This window comes from Rhagoletis zephyria, unplaced genomic scaffold (assembly GCF_001687245.7).
Source record: "Rhagoletis zephyria isolate East Lansing unplaced genomic scaffold, Rhagoletis_zephyria_1.1 Rzeph_scaffold_01554, whole genome shotgun sequence".
Taxonomy (NCBI): Eukaryota; Metazoa; Arthropoda; class Insecta; order Diptera; family Tephritidae; genus Rhagoletis; species Rhagoletis zephyria.
Genome location: NW_016158638.1, coordinates 14,097 through 39,997, shown reverse-complemented (window position 1 = coordinate 39,997; position 25,901 = coordinate 14,097). Strand labels below are relative to the sequence as shown.

Genomic DNA, 25,901 nt, shown 5'->3' with positions numbered 1-25,901 from the left:
TTGAGATGTCTCAATTTAGTTATCTATTTACTCAAGTTATTATGTGCACAGGCATGGCTCAATCAATTTATCTCGTCATTCTGAGCATGGCTATGTACATATATGTATGTTATCGGCCAAACCCGATTTAAGGAAAAACCATTTTTGCATAGGCTAAACCAGTTCTACCTACATGTGTTAGTATAAACCGGTATAGTCTAGGCCAAACTGGTCTTGCCTAAGCCCGATAGGAGAAACCAGCTATTTTAATATATATGTAAGTAGGAGCATATGCGTAATTAAAAAGCATACTACTGTATGTTGTTCTCATTTGTTCGAGTTGATGAAAAATATATCGTCATTTAAAGTACAAAATCGCGTATCGTCATCCTGAAAAACCGCGTAACTGACATTTGCTGCCAAAAATTGGATTTGATCACACAAGCTCCTGGCTCAATCCTTATCCATTCGTCCTGAAATATACTAGCCAGAAATGCGATTACTTTATAAAAAAGAGAAAAATTTTGAAATATGAGTGTTTTTACTCTCTAGAAAATAAATTATGCAACCTCAAATACGCATTTGTTGATACCCAGTTTTGTACTTTAAACGACGATATGTAGATTTTCAAACATCACTCGAAGAATCCAAAAACAAGAGGATATTTAAAAAACAAAAACGGAAACGTATATCCGTAATAAACGACCTAGATTGGGTTAGGCCGTAGGTTAGGCTTTCATTCAGATCCACAAAAAATAACAAAAAAATATTTTTAAGATTTTTTTGATCTGATATTAAAGATTAATTACTTTTTAGTTAATTTAGAATAAAATACAACGAATTATAGTACTTCAAATCTTATTTTGAATTAATATGACGAGATACCAGGTAGTGGGTTTTGCAAAAGTACCGTCGATATATGCTAGAAATACCGGTTTTTCTGAAAAATTATTTTTGTGGACCTGCATATCGTCACCTGAAATGCAAAAAGATGTAACAACATCGTAAATGAAATGGATAAAGTCGTGACTAATATTTTGTTTTTCATAAAATGATGTGGGAGTTGTAGTTCGATGAAATCTATCATATAAATCAAAATGTGAATTTTGAATTTTTTATTAGTTATGTCTTTTTACATTTCAGGTGACGATATGTCATTCTCATCATTCAGCATTCCAGACGTGAGTGAACACTGTAGGAAAAACCTCAAGTCCACAGTCCAAATTAATTTTGGGTCAGAGATTATGGGGCTCTATGGGCCTTTTTTCTAGATCGGGTAATCTTCCAAAGAAATTCTCATTTTAATTTGCATCGTGAAGGAAAAAAATGCAAACTCTAAGGGCTGTCTGCAGTTCTCAGAAAATATGTTTCCTTATTTCTTTTGCTGGAAAAAGCACTTTACCTTCGCTGTAAATGTTATTTAAGATATAAATACACGAGCTTTTTTTCTTGAGAGCTGCAGACAGCTCTTTAACAGAGAAAAAAATTAAAACAACAGATAAAAAAAAATATTTGTATAAAGCCTGTCCTTTTACTAAAAAAATCAACCTACGAACGACGAAAATCGATGCATGTATAAATAAAAATATTGTGAATGATCAAATGAAAATACGCAATGATTTTTTGCATGAAATATACGCTATGTAAAAGTATGTCGACTGCGGCCATGTAAAAGCGAGTGTACCTTATGGGTAACATTCGTTTCTGCTAATATGTATATCATTCTTTTTATATATATCAATTTTTCTTCGTTAGTAGCTTAATTTTTTTTTTTATAAAAGAACAGGTTTTAATGCAAATAAAAAAAATTTACAAAAAATGTATTATTTATATATTTTTTGCTGTTAAAGTTTTTTATTCACGATACAAATTATAACAAAATTAATTTTAGACGTCTCGGCGGTTTTGTGTCATTTCAACGTCCTTGCAGTGTTATTGCTGTTCCTTTTCAATTTAAATATTATTAATTGCAAAATTTCAACAGCACAATAATTATGAACCTGTAGTGCCATTTGCAGTTTTTCCTGCGCTTTATGCCCAGACGGTATAATCTATGTGTATGGTATTATGTAGCTCACAACACTCCTTTTATTGCCCCGATGATGCTGGAGCGCAGTCGATTCAATATAGATTCTCAAAAATATTGCCTATGGCAGTTAGTTGCCAACCGTCCTCCTTTCGGGAATATAGTCGTATTTTGCCTCCCTGGGGGGGTTGGGCGATTGGGATCAACTTGTCAAATAACGTTAAATTACAGGCATCTAACCCTAATTTATTTTGCATGCAAATATAGGTTAGATTATTTTTATGAAGTGTGAAGTAAAGTGTTTTGTAATATAATATTAATTTTCGTTTTGTGAATTTGGTGCAAGGTCTAATAAAACAATTGCATGTACTGTTTAAAATAAAAAATAAAAAAAAACACAAGATGTAAAGTTATACCTTGGGTTTATTAATGCAATATATATGTACATACAAATACTTATTTCTTACTTACAATGTTGGTAAAATGAAGGATGTAATTAAGTAACTTTAAAACTTATTCAGAATTTTTATTATATTGTTTATATTCCCCAATTTTAGATGGAAGTAATAAGTTCAAATTGAAAATGTTTAATGTCTCTTTCGGCAATCTCTCTCGGAGTTCGAGCAAAATATTATCCAATAGTGCTATAAATATTGCCCTTCGATAATAAACTACAGCGTTAGACGCACGATAATTAGCCCGAAAATTTTGTCTATTCGCCCCCCGAGGAAGGACAATGTCAAAATCCAATTCCTTAGCGATATCAGTAACTTTGGAAAATATATCAGAAAAATGTGTGTTAGCATTTTCTCTATAATTTCAAAGAATATTCACAGTGCCATTGACTGCTTCGCTAGCACGATTCAAGTCAAGCGAGGGCGCTTGGAGAAGTAAACTTTTAATTTTTAATTTTTTAATATAACTTTTTGTTTTTTATTATATTTTTCCAGTCTTTAATATTTTTAAGCGCATACAAATGTCTGCTAACACAGTTGAAAGTGACGTGCACCGCGGAAATAGACGAAAAGTAGTCTCAGAAATTTCGAATTGACATACATACGAACGATTGTTGTGTCCTGAAGCAAAGTCCTCTTAAAAATTAGGCGTTTGAAAAGGTCCACTGGCTAAAAAATCGCATTGACTTTTGAGAATTTTTTTGGAGACTTTTTTTGTGTTTTTTTTTTTATAATAAGTGAATTTTACAAAAACTGGCGTTGATTGAAATTTTCTTGCGAACGGTTTCCCGCATTTTATTTTATAAGAAATTCATGCTTATATGGAAAAAAGTGGAAAAGGCCATCACAAAAAAAAAGAAATCTCAAAAATCAACGGGATTTTTAGTCGCATGCCCAAAAATGTTCTAAAAATTCAGATTTTGAAAATTCAGTTGAAATTTTGATGAAAATTTTTTGAATTTTCCTAAATTTCTCATAAAGTTTGAAACTGTGGTTTATATGGTTTTGGTTAAAGCTTAGATAAAAACACACCTACAAGAGAATGCCTAGAAGCGTCAAAAGAAAAAAAAAATCCCCAAAAATCTGCGATATTTTCTAGCCACTTGATACTTGCACTAGCTAGACTTTTATAAAAAAAAATATATATATAACAATAAATAAACCAAATAATATAGCCAAAGCTGGTCAAAATAAGGCGAGTTTATTATTTCTGCCACCAGTGTATGTTTGCCCATTAGGGTGCTCCAAAGTAAGTAAAGTCGGAATTTTAATGCTCTCACCCCCTAGGATTGTTCCATATCGAAAAAATATACCACATATTTCTTTAATTTGAAATGAAAAAAATATCTAGAGGTCGCTCAAAGCGCTCAAAGTTTTCCATGTATTTTATTATATTTTTTCCCTCACATAAAATGCATGGCACACTTTGAGCGACCGCAAAATATTTTTTGATTTCAAAATAAAAAATAGCGATATATTTTTTTCGGTATTGAACAATCCTAGGGGGGGGGGAGATCATAAAAATTCCGACTTTACTTTTTCACATGCATTTTTGGATCACCCTATTGTCCATACATAAATGCATATAAGCACGTAAACATATAAATAAACTCGTTTACTGGTGTCAAAAAGCATATCCCGTTGTTCATTTTTTTTTTTTTAGTTATATGCCTCTCGGTGTTCATTTACTACTCACTCATGCATACATATTGAAATACACAAAATACAAACACACATACACGTGTCCATTCATAGAGAAGTGTACTTATGTACTTATGTTTGTTGAAGAGTTGAGGCTTTTACGAATGTAACCACCTTGCGGTGATTGATGCTGCACTGGTTTCGGGGTTTGGTTAGTTCTTCCGTTGGTTTACTCTGCCTGGCTGGTTGGCTGGTTGGCTGGTTGGCCGAAGGGCCGGTTGGCAGACATGTGGCTGTATTGTGTCCTTTACATTTAGCCAGGAATGCATGGGAATGTTGCGCAATGCTGTACGATGACACGCCTTGGAGCTATAGCGATGTTTACTGCGTATCTAGTACGTGATTCGATTGCAAAAGCAATTTGCCTTCTGATTCTCAACAAGCGGACAATTTCAAAAGTTTGTTTAAAAAGTTTTTCTGCATTAAAAATAGTCTATTGATTTTGTTTTTTTCTTTTCTTTTCTTGTTTTGGAAGACTTAAAAAGAGTTGTATGTATATCAAATTGAAATGAGTTTTTCAATTTTCCGATTGTAAGCAAAAAATATATGTATGTACTTAAGCGAAACTACTTTTACGGGACCACTAAAGTCGGGGGTTAGAGGTGCGTATATATTTTTTTTGGATCTGTAGGTATGCGATTGAAACAAAGTCAAGCTGTTTTTGATACATTTTTTTTCTGCTGATTACGAATCCGTCTGCACCAAATTTTGAAAAAAAAAACGAGGTCAAAGTGTCAAAAAATCGCGTTTTTTTTTAATATTTTAAAAGCTCTGGCAAAGAAAGAAAAGCCGATAGAACATTAAAGCTAGAACTCTCGACTACTATCTCTGAAAAGAGATATTTGAGATCCCCCTCACGACCGGGCCTGGTGTACTTGTATGTCTCCAGAACAGCTCGAGCAGAAATCGCTAGGTGGAGTTCTGAATTTTTAACCAACCAAGTGACCTATTTTTCAAGATGCCGCTAGTATTACTAAGAAGAGTCATACATATGTACATTAGGGTGGCTCTAATTTCGAAAAGAGCTCGTATTCTCGGTCTCACCCCCTAGACATGTGTGAATAGTCTAAAAACTAAACTATACAAAGTTTCATGTCAATCAAACAAGATTTAGAGGTGGCTCAAACCGCCCAAAGTTTCCCATCTATTTTATATGGCGAAAAAAAAACTAATTTTCATAGAAATTGTATAGAATTCTTGAAAAGCAATATTTTTCAATCGGTAAGCTCTTTTTGTCTTCCGAAAACTACATCGCTGTGGTGTAGCGGTAAGCAGTGTCTCCACTCCGCAGCGCCTGGGTTCATGTCTGGTCAAAGCAACATCGCGCAAAAAATTTAGAAGAAAGGATATTTCTTAACAGCGGTCGCCCCTCGGTTGGTAATGGCGAACCCCCGAGTGCCTTTCTGCCATGAAAAACAGCTTCCCATAAAAATCAAATTGCCGTTCGGAGTCGGCGTAAAACTGTACGTCCCTCTTCTTTGTGTGACAACAGCAAGACGCACGCCACAAATTGGAGGAGAAGCTCGGCCAAACACTAGCATATGTGTAAGCGCCAATCTATTATTAGAGATTATTAAGTACTTATAGAGTAAAATACATATATGTAAATATTTCATAAGCAGCCTCTAAATTTATTCTCAGAAACTTAAAGTTTGAAGCCCGTACCTCTTTCGGTAAGAGGAAAAATTTTGGACGGTGCCCAAACCCTATCTCGGAAAAGTTTTTTTTTTTTTGACCACTCTAATATACTCACATACGCCATAGGTAAATTTCTTACCTAAGTATAGGTCATATGAAAAGCCTCCGTGGATTTTTGAGTAAACTTTTGAAATTTTGTTTACTGAAATTCAATTTGAGTCTAGGAAGTACATATTTGCCATTATTATCTGTGACATTCTGTAATTTTTCGGGTAGCTCTATATTTCCATCGGTGCAGAATCTGTGGTTTATCGGCGAAAAAGTTGGCCAGGTCCGTCAGTTTTGTGGCTCATAGGTCCGTCAATTTTTTACCATCAAGAGAGGTTTTCTGAGACCAAAACCATTGTGAATCAGACGGCTCGACCTATACAGTGGACACATTAAAACTTCCCAATTAATTTCCGACCATTTAGCCTGGTATTGTCATGATGGCCAGCCAATTCTCCTTCGCCCCGTCTTGATTTCCTCATTCAAATAGTCCAGTTGTACACAGTAGAGGACCGAATTGATCACTTCGCCACGTTGTAGCAGTTCATAATGAGCAATTTCCTTTCAGTAACTGCCACCAAACACTCAACATAACCTTGTTTGTCGTCAATCAAGGCAATGAAGCCATTTGTGGTAGATCATTGCACAGTGGTTTAAAATTGGCATTTATTGTTCACAATGCACTGGAGCCTTAATTTTTCACTCTTTTTGATTATTATTATTGTTTAATAAAAGCTAATAAAATTTGCAAGAGGCGCGATTTTTGAATTTTTGTTTGTTTTTATTCAATTTTGTAGCGCAAAGTGCAGAAAAAGTCACAATTTTGAAGAAAATCTATTCTCCTGTTCCAGTTAATAAATAAATGCTACGTAATAAAACCTAGTTGAGAACAACAAAAAATCTATGCCAAGAAAGAATAACAGTCAAACTCAAAAAACCAAAAGAAAACCAAAAAATAGTGAAAAACCAAGTTTTTTTGCTGATTTTTAGAGACTTTACCGTTGGTGGAATGAAGCTTTTGCCTGAGAAGACCCCTAGTAAAAATTTCGGAAGACTAATTTTCGAGAATATATCAATCCACTAACGAACTTCCAAATTTGCTTCTTTCCGGGGTTTCTTCAAGTAAGGGTCAAAATTACCTTTTCAGGTGAAGGTTAATGGGTTAACAAAAAAGTGCATTCATCGCTTTGAGGTTATCGAGATCGTTACAGAGATAACTGCCAAGAGATTTTGCTCTCTATTTTGATAAAGCCGGACAATGGCAGATAAGATGTGAGATCGTTTCTCCTTCGCTTTCATCAATGCAGATTCTGCAGTAGTCATTCCAGGGCGCGCCCAGTCTAGCTGCGTGTAGTTTACATATTTTAAGAGGGATGCCAAGAGTATCCCTTATATATGTATCAGACAATGTCGTTCCATGACGGGCGATTTCGCCAGCCTTACAGTTTTCTCTTAGTTTCGCAATGGCCAGGTACCCAGACAATGTGTGTGCTACGGTCTCAGCCATCTCGTTGAGAGCAACTACTTTTGAAGTCAGCGATATCTTTCCCCGAGATTTAATAGCCGCCTGGCTTTCGGTGAAAATGTCGATATCATGACTAGGAATCGTATCCCACTGCACCAGTCATGCGGCCTTTGAAATAGCCAACATTTCCGCCTTAAAAACACTGCAGTAGTCAGGAAGGCGGAAGCTGAACGATTTGCCTAATTGTTTCGAATGAACCCCACCACCAACTCATTTGTCGAGTTTCGATCAGTCCGTGTAAAATTGGATTGATTCTCCCTTAAGAAAAGACAGGGCATGAACCTGGTCTTAGAAGTGCGGTTGGATGGGATGCAGTCGGTTGTAGGAAACTGAGTAAGTTCGATCAAAATTTTACAGTGACCGATATGTTGATGATTTTATTTCTTTGTCGCGTTTGGAACCGCCGAGAGAAAGTTGGTAGCGTGTTGAGCGCTTGGGGTTGTGTGACATATACATATGCATTCCTTTTGCGCAAAACTACATTTCACGAATCCGTTTACCGCTACACAAACGTAAGTGATAGTTATTTGGTCCGATATTTTACTACAATTTACGTGTGCGGGACTTCTCTTCATTGGCTAGCATCTAAATAAATATAAGCTTTTGGTTTGTTAAGTGATAAAAAACTACATGAAGATGCTGTGAATCATCTTCTTCTTATTTGACGCTGTAACCGCCTAAGCGATTTTCGCCGAGTTCAACAAAGCACGCCAGTCATTTCTCTTCTGGGCCAACTGACGCCAAGTGAAGTCAAGTCCTTCTCCACTTGGTTTTCCAACGCAGTGGGGGCCTCCCTCTTTCTCTGCTACCACCAGTTCCGAGTTGAAAACTTTCCGAGCTGGAGCATCGGACTCCATTCGAACGACATGGCCAAGCCAGCGGAGCCGCTGTATTTTAATTCGCTGCGCAATGTCCATGTCCTTGTAAAGCTCATACAGCTCATAGTTCCAATGTCTGCGGAACTCGCCATCGCCAGGTGTTCCCTTCGCCAATTGTCTCACTCCTTTGCGAATTTCCGCCAGTTCCGACTGCTGACAGGTCCTTCTATTTTGTTCGTGGGCGTCCTTGCTTTTTTTGTCAACCCATGGGTGCCAAGTCGAGGGATCTTCTCCAATTGAGTCATCGTATTAAGCACCGTATAACGCATAGAACTTCACCACATCGCGCCTGTTTAAGGAGTCCTCTATAATTCCTTAAACGAGTCCTTCAAGGGCCATAAACACAACGATTGATCAAATATCTCAGGTTAGGTTAACTGTTAGGAATACTGACTCAGGGATATGTGGACTTAGATATTAGTAAATGTATCAGTGGCAGGCCTCTGTCCATATTCCAGGTGGAATTTTTTGCAATTAAAAAGTTGCATGGCAACGAAAAGTCTGATATTTTCACAAGCTGCGAAGCACAACGGAAACTCAATGGTCTGTAACTTCTCTCCGGCCTATCGAAAGATAACAGAAGCCGCAGAAGAAGGTTGGAGGTTAGGTTAGGTTAAGTAAACGGGCTGCATCCGTATATGGAGACACACTTGGACTCGACTAAGCTGACCATTGTGATGCCCGTAGAGGGGAGAGGGGAAAAGGACACAGGGAGACCGGAAAAAGAGTGGGTGGATAGGTTGGAGGAGTCTGAGATTATTACCCAATGGCTTATGTCAAAGTTAAAAAGGCACCCCCTGCAATGGAAACTCACATTCGAGGAATTTCTTAACGTTTGCTTAATGTTAGAATTTTTCCTTTGTTCATTACACGACACTCCATGTTAAGGAACTAGTATATTGGTAAGAAGTGACCCTCTGAGAACAGGGACTGAGAAAAATGTCTCATGATTGCTTATAAGTACCTATCGTCTTCCTGCAGAATTTGGACTGCCATATGTATACAATCACTCAACTTCATAAGTAGGTCTTGGTAGATGATAAGAAAATCAATAGCACAAGCCGGCAAGACGGCGTTGAGGTAATCAGTGTGCATTTAAGAGCACACTCATCAATCGTTTTACGTGTGCCCGAGGGACCGCATAAGAAATTGAAGTTAAGCCTTTCCGTAGTTATGTATGTATGTATGTAGGTACATCCATTTTGTACATATATTTCAACAATATTGTTTATAGTAATTTTCAAAGTATAAGAGCAACTAAACGCTGCTAACTACTTGAGTAAGCAAGCAAATAAAAAAAGAAATGCACACAATATGCAACTGATAACTTCAACCACTCTTCCTTCTTACGTCTTCCGTTTCTTATGCATTTTTTGCTCTCCTCTCCATCACCAGAATGCACGAGTATTTGCGCACTGCGACACACCGTATACGACAGACGACGACGACGACGACGACGACGACGACGACGAGTGTTATGCCATCTGCACAAACGCACGCAACGCAGCCTTAGGTGAATTATGTATTGCGAGTATTGACATGTGGGCGAGACAAAGTGTTTAAAATCCTTCCAGTTATACTTTAGCACGAATTCGTTGACTACAAAGTGTACGAGTAGATATGGACGTACATACATATGTTGGTTGGTGCAAATGCATATCCATACATATGCATGTATGCTAATGGGTGTGTATGTGGTGCATAAGATGCATTTGAATAAGGGAACATGAAAGTAAATATATGTATGTGAGTACGTACATTTGCCGGATCATAGATGCAGGCATAGATACATACATATGTACGCACAAATGTATATGTGTGTATGTTTGGAAAGGAAAGTTCGTTGTCCTTATGTTATTGCGATTGCTGGTGCATATAGTTGCACCTATGTACATATGCCTGCAATATAGCTTTGTAGGTACTTACCTTTCTCAATGTTTGTAGTATTTGTGCCAGCGAGAGTGCAAGTATTGAGCTTCAAGATTTGACGCAGCCACAATTACGTCCGTGCAAATTCGTGATGTGTTCTGCTTTCATGCGGCGCGCAAATTCGCGGCGTATCCAATATGTTGTTTGGTTGTTGTTGTTGTTGTGTAGTGGCTTTGCCTCGCTAGTGCCATGTAATTGTACACATTTGTATTGCTTGCACAAATCTTAGATTATCAAATTTTGGTATGAATTCGTACATACATACATATGTACGTACATGCTATGTATATGAATGCATAGACTTTTTTTAGTTTCTATGTGTACACATACACTTCACATTTTTTACATGTTAGAGTAATGCACTGCAAGGAAGAATGATATTTTATTTATATTAGGAGTATTTTTTTCTTTATTGCTTTCTATTTATTACACAGCCGCAAGAGCTTATTATGCGTCTGCCTTGTATGCAGCGTATGATAAACCACGTTTTTCTACGAATTATAAATGATATATAAATCTATTTTTTCAGTACTAAAAATAAATAAAAATTTAATTTAAAAAAAATCTTGAAATAAGCTTATAAAAATTAAATTAAAAAGAAGTTTAGAAAAAGAACTCTGATGGGGAGATGTGGTGATCTCCAAAATAGCAGTTATAACTTCTACCGCTTCGACCTTATTGCTTTTTCCTAAAAAACAAGGTCAATAACACAGCTGAAATGTAAAAAGGATCGTTGCTTTTCAAAACAAAAAATATCTAAAATTTAGAAAACTATATTTAAAAAAATATTTAATAGAATAAAACAGTTCTCAAAAATTAAATGAAGTTAAAAAAATACACTTAAAAAATTTAATTTTACAGGAACTCGCCTATTCCTTAAAACAAACAAAATCAAAAAACAGCTTTCTTTTGAAAACAATAAAATCAAAAAGTTTAAATAAAAAATAATTGGTTAAAAAAATTTTCATAAATTAAGTTTCTAAAACCTTAAAGAAATAAAAAAAAAAATTGTTTATAAGCAATAAAATCTAAAATTTAAAAGCAAATCCATTAAAAAAATAAAAAATAATTTAAAACAAGTAAAGCAGTATAAATTGGGCGAAACCGAAATTTAGTTGTTTCACCTTTCTGTAAACTACATACATACATGAAAAGCTGGGTTTTCTTCCTCCGACTTCAAACATTTTCGTTAATATGCTTAATCAGACTTAATGAAATATTTAATTGAAAGCGCTTACCGAGATGAACTTATGTATTCATAAGTGAAAGTGACCGTTATATACTTTACTCCTATTTTTTTCGATTTCAAACATTCAACATATTGTTTTTCTGTACCTAGGTTTGGAATTTTATCTTTGAAATGCCATACTTTTCTTTGAAATCGCTTCATTAGTTCTTGTGCAATAAGCGGTTTCGTGAAGCTCTAAAAATTTCAACTACAACATTTCAGCATAGCCTCCATATCGAAACGTAAGACGTATTCTACGTCAAAATTTTTAATTTGCCTCTTGCCTGCAACGGAATTCGAACCCTGACTCTCTGAAAATCTACAGCAAGCATCTTTGCTTACTCAGCTACAGCCAGACATATAAAATATTATTTTTAAATACAAACATTTTTAAAGGATAATCAAATATAAAGTATTCATTTTTACTATGCATTATTTCCCTCAGTGTACTCCATACCAAAACAAATCTTTATTGGAAGAAAATCTAAGGTCGAAATCCCAGAGAGAAATCAAAGAGGTGTTTATAAATAGTTACATTTTCAGGCCTTGATAGGTGGCTGATCATCCTCCAAGGTCTTCAAGGAGTTTTTTAAAACTTTTCAATTCCTGGCAGGGAGAAACGCTTTTAAATTGTGCTGTATACTGAATAAATTACTGCGGTATCGAAGAGAGCGACAAAGTTGCATCGTCTGTTCTTGTGAGCCGGAAGTATTCTGGTCCAACACTAATCGAGTGGGTAAACTTAGAACCTAGTCAGTACTGGAAAGCCATAGAGCCTTAGATGGCTAGGCTAGACTATTGGTCATCATTTCGCTAGAAAAGACAGAAATCTGTTAAATGGAATCAATCGGTCCTAACCCAAGGCTAACTCTCAATTATCAGTCTCTATATAAGCTACAAAAGAGGTTGACAGCTGGCGTAAGGGCTTGGTCTTAGACTGATCCAAAATGGACAAAAAAGTAGCGGTTGCAGAATACTGAGCTGTACCGGAAATTTATAGGTTCTTTAAGCAACCAAATCATTGCAGCATCTATCAAGTTGAGATATTTGCAATAAAGAAAGCGGCAGAGATACTTCCTGAAATAACCCGCCAAGCGAACATTTACATAGATAAATAGTCAGTCGGCAATTAAGGCTCTGCTTTCATATAAAACAATTTCGACTACCTTCGCGGACTGAAAAGAGGCTATAAGTAGGCCAGCTGCGATTGAAACCATTTCAGGATACGGCAATGTGAAAGTTGTAGAGAGAGCTTTCGAACTAGCCAAAGAGGGCGTTCTCTTAGACGCCTCACTAGTGACTGATATACCAACGCGAATAGGTTTTGTAAAAGAGCAGAATTGCATGGATTATGTGTAGTTCATAAGATAAGAAACTTACCGATATCCTGCTACCACAAGAAGAAAATATTCGAAGCTTCTGATAGGATTGCTAACAGTGCATTATTTGCTAAGAGCGCATGCATTTAAATTAGGTTTAATAATAGAGGAGAAAAAATGTAGGGAATGTGACTATTACGAGAAAATAGTGGAGCATATAATTTGGAGGCAAAAACTCCCGTTATTCGGCAAGGTACATCTGCAGAGCCTACAGAGGCAGCAATCGGAGGGAAATTTCCTTTAACAATGCGGAAAGCATTGTTTCATAGGTCGTAAACCTATCTGGCAAGGCTATGAACCTAAACTAAGTAACCTAACCTAATTTTCGAATAAACTTTAATGAATTAAATTTTTTTTGGTAACTAATACATAAATTTTAATAAGTATTTGTGAAAGGTTTACTAAAATACTACTTGTTATTTCTTGTTTGTTAATTTTCAAAAATTTGCATTATTGGCGAGTCCTAAAAACAGCTTAAATCGGGTTTGTTCTATGCAAAACCTATGCAGGGATACTAACAGGCTAACTATCAAGCGCATACCTTTTCCGTGGAGTTTTGAAATAACACAAGTAATTTTTAGCAAAAAAAACCGACTTAATAAAAATATATGTATATATATATATATATATTTCCTGATCGAATGATCGGATCTAAACTAGATTAGTATGGGACCACCTCTTCCGATGCAAAAAGAAGTATCGAAATCGGTTGACATGGCCCAAAGTTATGCAGCAATATACATATAAAAAAATAATAAAAATATATATATTCCGACGAACTGAAGTCGGTTAAAAAGTCCGCACCGATCTTTATCCCCGCTTGACTACTTGCTCGCCAGCCTATATAAGTTGCTCGCTTGCCATGGCGTATGAGTTACCTATGTTTGTAGCAATATCAACAGAAAGAGAGTTTCAAGTCACCATAACTTTCCTCTTTATTAATTCATTTTTACACTTCCAATTGAAAAAGATCATCGCTTACTTAATAAAATGTGCAATTTCGTGAAGAGTAAAGTTGTATTTAATGGGGCATAAACTGAGTTATTTGGTCTTGGCAGGTTAAGGAGATATTCTGGGGTAAAATGAACTGAGAAGCGTATACAGTACGTACTTAAAATTATATTTTTAACCATGTATCAAACTTTGGGATAGAGTAATAAAAAAAGAGCTTTGAAGACAACTCCGTTTGGATGTTTATAGGACTTGCTAAGGCCGAAAATTTCCGTGACTCTAAAATCCTCTCCAAATTAAGCTGTCAAACTAGGTAGGATAATTGCAAAGTTTATTCCATTGTATGGGGACCAACCCGGTTTAATGTACATATCGACTGCTGAGTGGGAGATCGACCTATCTCGGCAGCTAGTTCAAGAACGCCCTATTTCAGAATTTTATTGGAAAACACCCTATCTCAGAATGCGGTTCAAAAACGCCCTATCTTACTGTGCTGATATAGGGCGTTTTGGAATCGGCAGCTTAGATAGGGAATTTTTGAAACGAAAACGTTCTTCAACCAAATTCTCAAATAGGGCGTTCTTGAAAAGTTTTTTAAGGTAGGGCGTTTTCGAACTGGCTGCCGAGATAGGTCGATCTTCCACTCAGCAGTCGATATGCAATTTTATATACTTTTTAATATTTTTAAAGTTTTTCGTACTAAATTTATTTTTTTTATTTTATACATATTTTTTATTTTTTGAATTGGTAATTTTTCACTCGGCACTACTCGAAAAATACCTGCAGCGTAATAAAAAAAAAAGCACTTTGCTCTTGGCCACCTGTCTTGTTGCCCTCTCTGCGCTCTATTACTATTTGCATTTGTTTTTGTGTTTTTTTTTTTAATTTCTCCCTTCCCTTACATTTCTCTCTCTGTAGACTCTGTCTTCTTCTTCAGCCACTAGAATCTAACGAACCATAACACAAATTCGTTAATGTGCACAGGAAAGAGCAGTTGAGCGCTGCGGATCTCAACTTTTCCTCCTTAAGCCATGCGTTCACCAAAATAAAAGTCAAGAAAAAAAGAAACCAAAAGCACCAAAGGAAAAACACAACTAGCACACACACGCACGTTGTACCAAGTTGTTGTACTTGTACTAGGTTATTGGTGACGCGGGCGGACTCGCTTCCACTCACTCACCCGCTCACTCACACGCACACTCATAACGCCCACTCAGTGCCACTACTCCACATAGCGCACTGCTGCTCGCGAATAAATTTTTAATCTGACAATTTCGAGGGTCGCGCGCTGGCAACGCAAATGATCAAAGAATTGCAGCACTAACACCATTCCAATATAATTGGAAGGAATTGTGTGTCTGTGTTGTTGTTGTTGTTGTTGTTGTTGTGCTTATTGTGGTTGTTTTTGTGCTCATTTTTGTTGTTTGCTTACGAATCTTATTTGATTCACAATCGATTCACCGAATTTGCATTTTGGGTTGGAAGAATTGGAAAAATACGAAAATTGGAAAAAAACATTTTTTTTCCGAATTTCACTTTTATTTGAATAAAATTGCAAAATAAATTAATTAGCACCACACACACACACACACACACAATAATATACGTAATTGGCAGCTCGAGTGCTGCATAAGAACGTGCATGGAAGTGGAATTGTAGTGCCACATTCACACCCACACACGTATTCGCATCACTTTTTCTATGTATGTATGTATGAGTATATGTATATGTTTGCACCCATAGCTATAGTTATAATTTATTTCACACTTGAGCGCCTGCTTAACTATTCATGCATTTCATTTTTTTTTTCCATTTACTTTAACTTTAGCGCATCGATTTTAGCTTTTTTTTTGTACACCTCTGCAGCATTTTCACCTTCTTTCTTGCACTTCACTTCATTTCGCTTCACAACTTCTTCACCTTTCACTTTAATCAATTCATGATACTTGTTTCAGAAAAATCCCTATTTGTAGTAGTATCCCTCTGCGACTCGTTAGCTACCGTTAACTATGCGCCACCGCCGTTATTCATAGCCGTTCACGTCCTTATTCGAACTAACCGTTGCCAGCTTGCACATCCAGTCACTTGGTCCTGGGCAAGCGAACGAAGAAAAGCGAAAGCGTTCGGTCACTTGAGAGCACACATACATACATATGCACACTCGCGCTCAGCTGAATTCGCTGAGCAAGGTTTTAGCCATCAAAATCATGCGCTCGCTATCCCTTTCGGGCGCTTGCCGTTGCAATTGCCTAAGCGCTCGGCTGTTTAGACTGTCGGCCTTGTTACATTCAGCGTTGGTCGTGTGCGCATGCATTGGAATTTCGTGACTATTTGACTTTTGTATTTGATATTTGTGCTTCGCATCGGTCGGCTGGCTATCCAATCTACCTCTAGTAAAGCACTATAGCGCAGACACACATACTCGTACATTTGTTGATATTCTAACATACATACATACATACATACATACATACATACATAGCTAATAGAATGCCTGTCTGCCACTCAAAGTCTCGGCTATCCAAACTATTTTGTGCACGTGTTGTCCGAAGCTCCTCGCGCTACTGACATTGTTACACTTTGTATGCACACCACACAAATCCATACATACAAACACACGTACATACATGCATACATATTAAATACGTACATGTATTATTTAAAAACATTGCGAGCCGCGCTTGCAGTGTAGTTCTTTCTCCTTTGCCGTTGTCGTAGTCGTCGTAGTCGTCGTCGTCGTCGTCGCCATCGTCGTCACTGTCGTGCGTCCAGCCAGCCAGTTGTGTAGGATAACGGAAAATGGGAAAAAACAACGAAAAACATATGACTTGTATATTCATTCGGCGCACATGCGCGCTAACGGTTATTTGTTTATGTTCGTTACTTACTAAATATTTTGTTGTGCAGAATATTTTCTCATTAAATGTTGGCAAAAAGGTTCGCTCGTGTTTCCCTTGAGTTTCGAGGTACTCCAGTGCGTATGATGATTATAAGCTGCCCATTGCTTGGTTGAACGCACATGCACAACTACATACATACATACATACATACATACCCTGTAGGGAAACCGCGGACTAGTGAATCAAATTTCTAGTTCCGTACTAGGTCTTCATCGCCAAAAACGAACTGGTCCGATAGGAACTAGATCCCCACCAGCCAAAATCGGCGAAAAGTGGTACTATTTTTTTCAGTTTTTTTCACTAGAAATCTATATCTCAAGTGAGGAATTTAGAAATAGTTCGGAACTATCGAAAAAGGGATGCAGCGGGGGGCAATTGACACTTCTTAGGACATCGCCATGTTAAATTCGCCAGTTGCTTGCATGCAAAAGAGATTTATCGCGAACCAGTACTGGGTCTAAATGTACTAGAAGCGCACCAGTTCAGAACTAGAGATTTTCCCCACAGGGTATCTACAGGCATATGCACAGCTGTAGGTACATGCAACTATGTACGTCAGTAACATAAGTCGCTCTATTCATAGAGCATTAAAAATAAATAAACTTCTAAGAATAAGTATATCTTACAGCTACATATTTTTGTGTGTTTGTATGTAGTTATGCTACGGTGGCTTCTAGTTTATTCATTGGCATTTAAGCGATGCAAGACTTTGATTAAATATTTAAGTAATTAGTATTGCATGCAGTCTTACAATAAAAATTAAATGTTTTTTAATGCATAAATATACATTTATATGTGTTATATATTTATGTATGTATATTTGAAATTTAAATGATATTTAGTGCAGTGAAAAGGTGCGGAGTCTCCCAAGCCTCGCTATATCAGGCGCCCTGAGCAGCGCACCAAAAGAAGAGCTGAACATGATCTTTCACTTGAAGCCGCCACAAGTTTTCGTAGTAGGTGAAGGCGCCCTGAGACTAAGGGCATCAGCAGTGTGGAAGCATACTAATTATGGGCACGCAGCAGTCTTGAAGGTAATTAATAGTGGAAGGGCGTAACGGAATCAAGGTCGACTTAGATGTCGAAACTTAAGATTCCCATACATTTTCCAACTGGGGAAGTTTGGGGAAGACGGCACACTGTCGGTAAATGTTGGCAATTCCAACAACACCGATGGCGCAAGCATGTACAAACGAATCGGCGCGGATCTCTACTCAAAGGACCTGCTGAAAAGGCAATCATATCGCCTGCGTGATAACTGTTGTGTCACTCAGGTGGTATCCTTTGCCATAGAGAAAGCGGATTTTCTCATACGGAATAGAAATCGTAGTAAAGTCCGAAGTATTTCGGAAATGTCGGAAATTGTTTCACTGAGTCACGACAAAACCTGTCTCTTCTCCTAAATATAGCAATATCGAAGGGAACAACATAGCCGACTAAATGGCTAGCCACGGCTTGGAAATGCAAATTAGCTAAGCTGATAACTTCCTACTACCACAAATTTCTGATCAACTAAAGAGGGTTGAATACCAGGGTCCGTAACCGGTACAACTTTTATAAAAATAAATCGCTCTTTAACAATTATTTTATGACTTTTATTTAATTACTCCTTAAATACCCGACATTTCTGACTTTTATCTTATAAATCCAAAATAACAATTATTCTTGATTTTTATCGAAATAATTGCAAATAACAGTTATTTTTGATTTTTAAATTATATGTCTCAGATAACAGTTATCGAAGACTATTATTTATAAAAGTCATGCATAAAATCAGTAACTGACCTTTATTTTTTAAATCATACTTATAAAAGTCATTTGTATGACTCGTAGTAAACTTTTGTTTCCCAAAACCTTCTTAACTGCGAAAAATGTTTTAAAGACTTTTATACGAATGATTTAAAGAATAAAAGTCGGTGACTGATTTATATTGATGACTTCTAAAAGTAAAGGTCACTGACTGATTTTTATTGATGTTTTTTTTTATAAATAAAAGTCTTCAATAACTGTTATCTTAGACATATAATATAAAAATCAAAAATGTCTAATTGTTATTTTGGATTTATAATATAAAAATCAAAAACAATTTTTATTTTTTTAATTTTGCATAAAAATTGCAAATAAAAATTCATTTTCAAATTTGAGTCGCGGTGAAAAAAGGAATCGATTGGTGTGTATTACTTAGTTTTAGAACATTTCCTACATAGTAAATTTTTCAATGACAATTTTCATCAATAACTGTTATGTTCGGTCCCTGTTGAATACACCACTACCGTAACCGTAATGACCAGGGAACGGATTTTATAGAAATTGCCTTTTTTCTGCTAAAGAGATAGAGTATATTCGATTAAGAATGTCCACGATTTAGCTTTCCCTGATTCCATATATACACATTTGATGTTGCCTTTTTTTGCATTTTTTAAGACATTTCCCTTTTTTTTCCTTTTCTACCTTTAAAAACGTGATTATAGCATATACAATTTTTTTTTATTAAAGATTAAAAAATATACACATTGCCCATGCGGCTTATAGAAGCGCAGAGACCTCTTGCCAAACGAAGGCTTGGAGACAATAAGGGGTGTGGATAAAATTATTAAGGGCGAGGAAAACGCCCTTATTCCTGATAATATGTACTTTTCAAACGTTCCTNATACACATTGCCCATGCGGCTTATAGAAGCGCAGAGACCTCTTGCCAAACGAAGGCTTGGAGACAATAAGGGGTGTGGATAAAATTATTAAGGGCGAGGAAAACGCCCTTATTCCTGATAATATGTACTTTTCAAACGTTCCTTATTTAAATTGGGCGCCGCTTGTTTCAACTTACGTCGAGCACACATTTAGTATATTCAAGGCTTTTCTTCGCGAAAATCGAATGAAAATGCTGCCAGAAAACTTCGAAATGCATCTTGTGGTTCAATGTTACTACAACTATACAAATTAAAGTTTTATGAGCTAGAAACCCGAAAGGATAAAATAGTCAAAGATTCAAAGTACAAATTCTTCATATAATGAAACTAGTTCATAGTTTTTCTCTTTTTACTTGTAATATAAACATTTCTAAAATAAATGTATTTTTTGATTGTTCTTCATATTTTTTGTCTTTTTAGTGCCTTATTTTGCTTTTTTTGCAATACCTAGTGCCTTTTCCTGCCTTTTTCGCTATTTTATTTTGCCTTTTTTATAGGTTTTTAGGTGATAAAAGTCCGTTCCCTGCTAATGACCTATGGATTAGTTGGGACGAATGTGAGATCCCAAGATCCTTGTGACCGAGAGTCAATAAGAGTCGTACTGAAGAATTACTTACGCCAAACCAATCTTCAGTAAGCGATCAAACAATATCAACATTTAAGCACCTTTTTGAGTCACTGTATAAGCGTCAACCCCTACGTCGATGCTACTATAGTCGAAGATATCACATATAAATCTTGGTGCCGATTGAAGTCGGTTAAGGCGTGTCGCACAGGGGTCAAATTTCAGATTACTCTATGAAGACGCCTTAACCGACTCCAATCGGGACCAAAATTTATATGTGATATCTTCGACTAAGACTGAAAAAATTGTTCATTGATTTTAGTGACCACCCTAATATGCATGTTAAGTTCATATTCCATTTAGTTTAAATTTCGATCTACTATAAATAAGTAGTTACAGATTCAGAGAATATAGTCCAAATATTACTAGTACGGAATTCAATGTTCTTAGTTTAGTGTTTAATGCACGCTTAAAATCGTTAAACATATATACATACATACATACAGTGCCGAACAGAAGTATTGGCACAGTGAATTTTTCGCAATATATGCAATAATTTTTTATAAAAATATTGTTCATTCTACACCAGAAAACATAATAATAAAATCTCTAAACTTTGTGCAAAACTCAGGAAAATTCATTAAATTTGCACACTAATTTGCATCTTCCTATTGAGATTTTTTAGAAAAATTCTAAGTATGCAGTTTTATAGCCCATTCAAATTTGCAAATTTTCACACACGTTCTTCCATACTAAGTAATTCGACCATTATTTTTTGTATGGAGAAAATGAGCAACACCTTCCACTAAAAAAAATGCCAAAAATCAACGCGATTTTCTAGCAACTTTATACTTGCACTTTGTTGCACTAAATTTGAATGAACTATAAAACTGCATACTTATAATTTTTCTAAAAAATCTGAATAAAAAGTTGCAGATTAGTGTGCCAATTTAATGAATTTTCCTGTGTTTTGCACAAAGTTTGAGTTTTTATTATTACGTTTTCTGGTGTAAAATTAACTATATTTTTATAAAAAATTATCGAAAATAAATTAGAATAAAAAACTTTGCATATATGACGAAAGATTCACTGTGCCAATACTTTTGTTCGTCACTGTATGTATGTACATACGTACAGCCATATGTAACTACATGTGCATTTATAAGCGAGTTAACGAAACAATATTATGTTATTGCATCATGTTTTTACAATACTTTAATGACTACAAATAATTACACGTAATGATTTGCTAAATATTTTAAAACTGCCAATAATGAAAACAAAAGTCTCGTAAGCGAATTTTTTAATACTAAAACTGCTTATGTTTACAACAACCTAATAAAAAGGTTAGATTTCTTGAAAGATAGTGATGCTTTGTATAAAGGCCTAACCAACGTCCGCATTTTCAACTTGTATGCACGTGAAGATCAGATCTACATTTACTACATATTTTTTGCCCTTTAGCTATTATTTCACTTATGACTTTAAGGGCCATTTACTCAAAGCGACGTCTTCGACTCCATGCATATAACAGGGTGTCGGTAACGTTGACAACAATTAACAGTTAGGGAGTTCACAATGTGTTTTATACTGTCGTATTGTTGTATGTCGTTAACTCTAAAAGCTTGAATAAAAAAGCTTAAAAATCTGAACTTTGTTTGATACCACCGTATTGATAGTCAATTTTACATTCAAAAAATCAAGGCACCCTCAGTAGGGTTAGTTCAAAAAATTATTTAAAAAATGCAGTGTAATTTAGAAAAACAATACGGGAAACAAATAAACGAGAAAATCATATAGAATTGAAAACAATTAAGTTTTTTTGCGCACAAGAACACATAGGTACTGAAAATGTCCTTTTAAAAATTTATCCTAGAATATCCTGGAAAACCTTATAAGTTTAGAACAAAAAGAATAAATTAAAACGACATTTTCAATACCTGTTCGTTCGTATGTACCAAAAAACAATTAATCGTTTGCAAGTCTGGGAAACTTACTCTTTTATTTGGTACCCATATTTTTATTCTACATTGCATTGAATTTTTAAAATAATTTTTTAAATTAATTTAAATATAACAAATGTTGGAAATTGAATTCTCTACATATTGGTATTTAACCATTTTTTATGAAAAATTCAAAATAAGCTTGCAAATCGCAAAAACCCCAAAAAAAAAATTAAATCCAAAATGGCGGAATGTTGCCAAATGAAATTTAGGGTCGAGACTGTGGATCCGTGATCTACGTGTCAAGTAGAAGTAAACTGCATACAAAAATCGCTGTTACAATTTTTTTTCAATTTTCCTACCAAATTTATTTAATCTTATTGGGCTATATATTGTTTTTCCCGTGTGTTTTTCATCGGTGAGTATTTGTGAAGTCAAAGTAAAATAAATAACTAACTGACACTCATGCAATTTTTCACTTAACGCTAAGGTATCGAAATTCCAACATGGTATGTTAACTGCACTTTTTCAGCTGAACAAATAGCGGCTGTATCTTTATTGATGTAAAACATAATTAGCTCAAGATTACTGTTAGGTTCTCAATTAAATAATTATGTATGTGAAAAGCAGACAAAGTACTTAAAGCAATTAGCCTTTAGCTAGGTTTTATTAAATATCAGTGAGAGAAGAAGAATATATATGTACATAAGAATATGAATGTATGTGTGTATGCATGCACGTTTATATATACATACGTATGTACATACTTGCCACATCTTTGTAGACTTTTGCACAGGCTGTTGGAAAAATATTAAGATGTCAATTAGTATTATAATTTGGTGCCGCATTAATCCGAGCTGGAAATATAATTACCACAAACAGAATATATTTTAACCAAATTTTTACTTTCTATTTAAACTTCCCCGCAGGAGATTTCTCTAACCCAAAAATAGTTCAAGATGCTTTCCTTTTTCCACAACACTAGTTACCGCTCAATCTCCGAACAACGGCTGCATTTGTCTACTTTATAATGGTGGTGTCATTGGCGGTGGATAGTTGTCCCATAAGCATTTCAATGTAGACAGTTCTTAGATAAACTAAACGAAAAATCTCGTCCGTTGACGATTGTTATAGCCGAGCGACCCGTGAGCCGATGTTGCTTAAACAACAACAACGCATTACTCTGTTCATGCACGTTTACGCTTGCACAGATGAACAAATAGTGGTTAGATTTGAATTTTTTACACTTCGTCTTACAGCAGAAATGGGAATTTTTTAGGTATCCAGTGTCCCTCATCGCATAACAAAGGAACCAGATCAAGTCTGGTTCTGTTAGATATTAGCTCAGAACTAGTAATTTTATTCCATGAGGACACTTGTGCACTGTAGGGTTTAAACATAATAAAAATATACTAGTTATACATATACATACATACATAAATATTTAGATACCCAGCCAGCAAGGAAACGTGCATTTTACGAACATTATGTTTTACGAGGGATTCTCGTTTTCTTTTGTTGGAAATGTTTCTTGAACCGCAATATTTTATAATAATATAACATTTACATACGAATTCTTCTTCGATCCGTTTATGACTGTTCGTAGGCGCTCCACAATTTCAAACGAAAAAGTAACGATTTTTTACTCGGTTTTCCTTCGAGAAAATATCCAATTGCGAGCTCGTTTATGGTAATTTTGCTGGCTGGCTACTTTAAAATACAGGTATACATTAGGTTGGTCTAAAAATGCATGTGGAAAAATAAAGTCGGAATTTTAATGCCACCGCCCCTAGGGTTGTTACATACCAAAAAACGGAAATAAAATAAACCACTATTTTTTGTTTTAATTTTTAAATCAAAAAACATTTAGGGAGTGCTCAGAAAAATAACTTTTCGTAGAAATGGTATGAATTTTTGAAAATCAATATTTTTGATCGGAAAACTCTGTTTATCTTCAGGAGATTCCCAATAATAATACGCAATTGTTTCTTTAACCTTTTTTTCATGGCAACTATATTTTACAGGTCCACTAAAACCCACAGAAAATGCAACGAGCTAATGCCGTAGCTATATACCTTCTTTGGCAGCCGCTGTGGCTGAGTTGGTAGAGGGGTGTATTATCATCCGTAGGACCTGGGTCCCATCCTATCCCTAGGCCGAGCAAAATATAAATTACAAAAAGTTGTTGCTAATGGCGCGCCGCATTATTTCAAACTTTGAACAACAAGTAATTTCTAAGCAAAAAACAGAACCCACTTCAATTCTCATATAACAAAAAAAAATATTTATATACTAGCAATTACCCGGCGTGCTTCGCTGCGCCTTAAATGTATTTTTGTGTTGTAACTCTCCCCCTAAGCTCTTATGGCCTCATTTACAAAATATTTTTAAAGAACTTTATGAAGTTAGATTTAAAAAAAAATCGATCTATGAAGCATTGTTTATTTTTTTTTTTTGAGTTAATATATTTTCGAAGGTAATTAGAAAATATGTAAAGAACCGACTTTCTCTTGGAAATTTAATTTATAATCTTATAACTGGAGTCTACTATCGCACCCTTTCCTCAAACGTGTATTGATTCAATATTCAAATAACGTATATTTATATAATTTGAAAAAATCTCCCTACTATACAAATATGTACAGCAATATTAACTAATATTTTCAAATGTTGTGAGAGGGAGTAACAAAACAAAATTACTTTTAAGGCGCAACGAAGCACGCCGGTATTCGCTAGTTAGTTAATATTGCTGTACATATTTGTATAGTAGGGAGATTTTTTCAAATTATATAAATATACGTTATTTGAATATTGAATTAATACACGTTTGAGGAAAGGGTGCGATAGTAGACTCCAGTTATAAGATTATAAATTAAATTGTTGTCAATGTTTTTTAATAATTGTAAACATTCGCCAGCTGTTTCTGTTTATTTATTAGTAAAAGGCAGTACTGCCAATCTTGCGGCAAAACAATAATAAAAATCCAAAAAGCACGTAAAGCCAAACAGAATTAATTGCAAAACGTGCAATGATACACACATTAAATTTCTTATGTGCACCCTCCACACAGACCCTAATCACTTCTGAAAATTTCATTTTATGTGCACCCTCCACACAGACCCCAATCACCCCTGAAAATTTCATTGAAATCGGGCAAGCCGTCTAGGAATGATAGAAATCCGAAAAAAACACGTAAAGCCAAACAGAATTAATTTTTTTTGTTTTTGTTTTTGCAAAACGTGCAAAGATACACACATGAAATTTCTTCTGTGCACCCTCCACACAGACCCCAATCACCCCTGAAAATTTCTTTGATATCGGGCAAGCCGTCTAGGAGGAGTATGCGAACAGGAAGTTTTGTCACTTAATTTTATATATATAGATATATATTTCATGATCCAATGATCACATCTAAACCAGATTAGTATGGGACCACCTCTGAGACACTACCTTTCCGATGCAAAATAAATATCGAAATCGGTTGACGTGGTCCAGTGGTGCAAAGTAATGCGGTAACATGCATAAAAAAAATATTCCGACGAACTGATATCCTCCTCCTTTTTTGGAAGTCGGTTAAAAATTGGGAAAATTCAACAAAGTTACAGTTGAAACCAGCTCTTAGCCACTTGCAACTTGAACCTTACTAAAGTAACATTTAATGCTCTATAAAATTGCATACCCAAAATACTAAAATCTTAAAAAAGAAATAATTTTGGAGATTTTTTTTATATTAAATGAAATTTTTGCGATTTTTTTGTTTTGGGAGAACCCTACAGTTGTTTTCAACCGGTTTTTAGTATGAATCCTTTTTCTTCAAAATTGTTACTCTTTCTGCACTTTGCACTAAAAGAAATCATATAATCAAATAAAAATACAGAAATCAGGCTCAACTGGTCTCTTGCAAATTTTAGAAACTTTTATTAAAAAAAAAATTATCAACTTGAGTGAAAAGTGAAGGTTCCAATGAGCCAATGAAATCGGCTTAACGACACTATTCCATTTTTAATAATATGAATTTACAAGGAATTCAAGAAGACATCAGATATGATTAAGAAAATATTTGATAA

The 25,901-nt window shown here is 35.3% G+C and overlaps 1 protein-coding gene across 1 annotated transcript in view; it reads right to left on the bottom strand.

The window, feature by feature from the left end:
- LOC108364423 (uncharacterized) overlaps positions 1–15,772 on the bottom strand; it is a 38,163-nt gene extending 22,391 nt beyond the window's left edge. Inside the window, exons 1-2 of the mRNA XM_017618091.1 lie at positions 15,555–15,772; positions 10,177–10,541 (exon numbers count right to left, since the gene is read on the bottom strand). The gene's annotated coding sequence lies outside the window, so the exon portion shown is untranslated. The remainder of the gene's footprint in view (positions 1–10,176; positions 10,542–15,554) is intronic.
- Between the last annotated feature and the right edge of the window lie 10,129 nt (positions 15,773–25,901).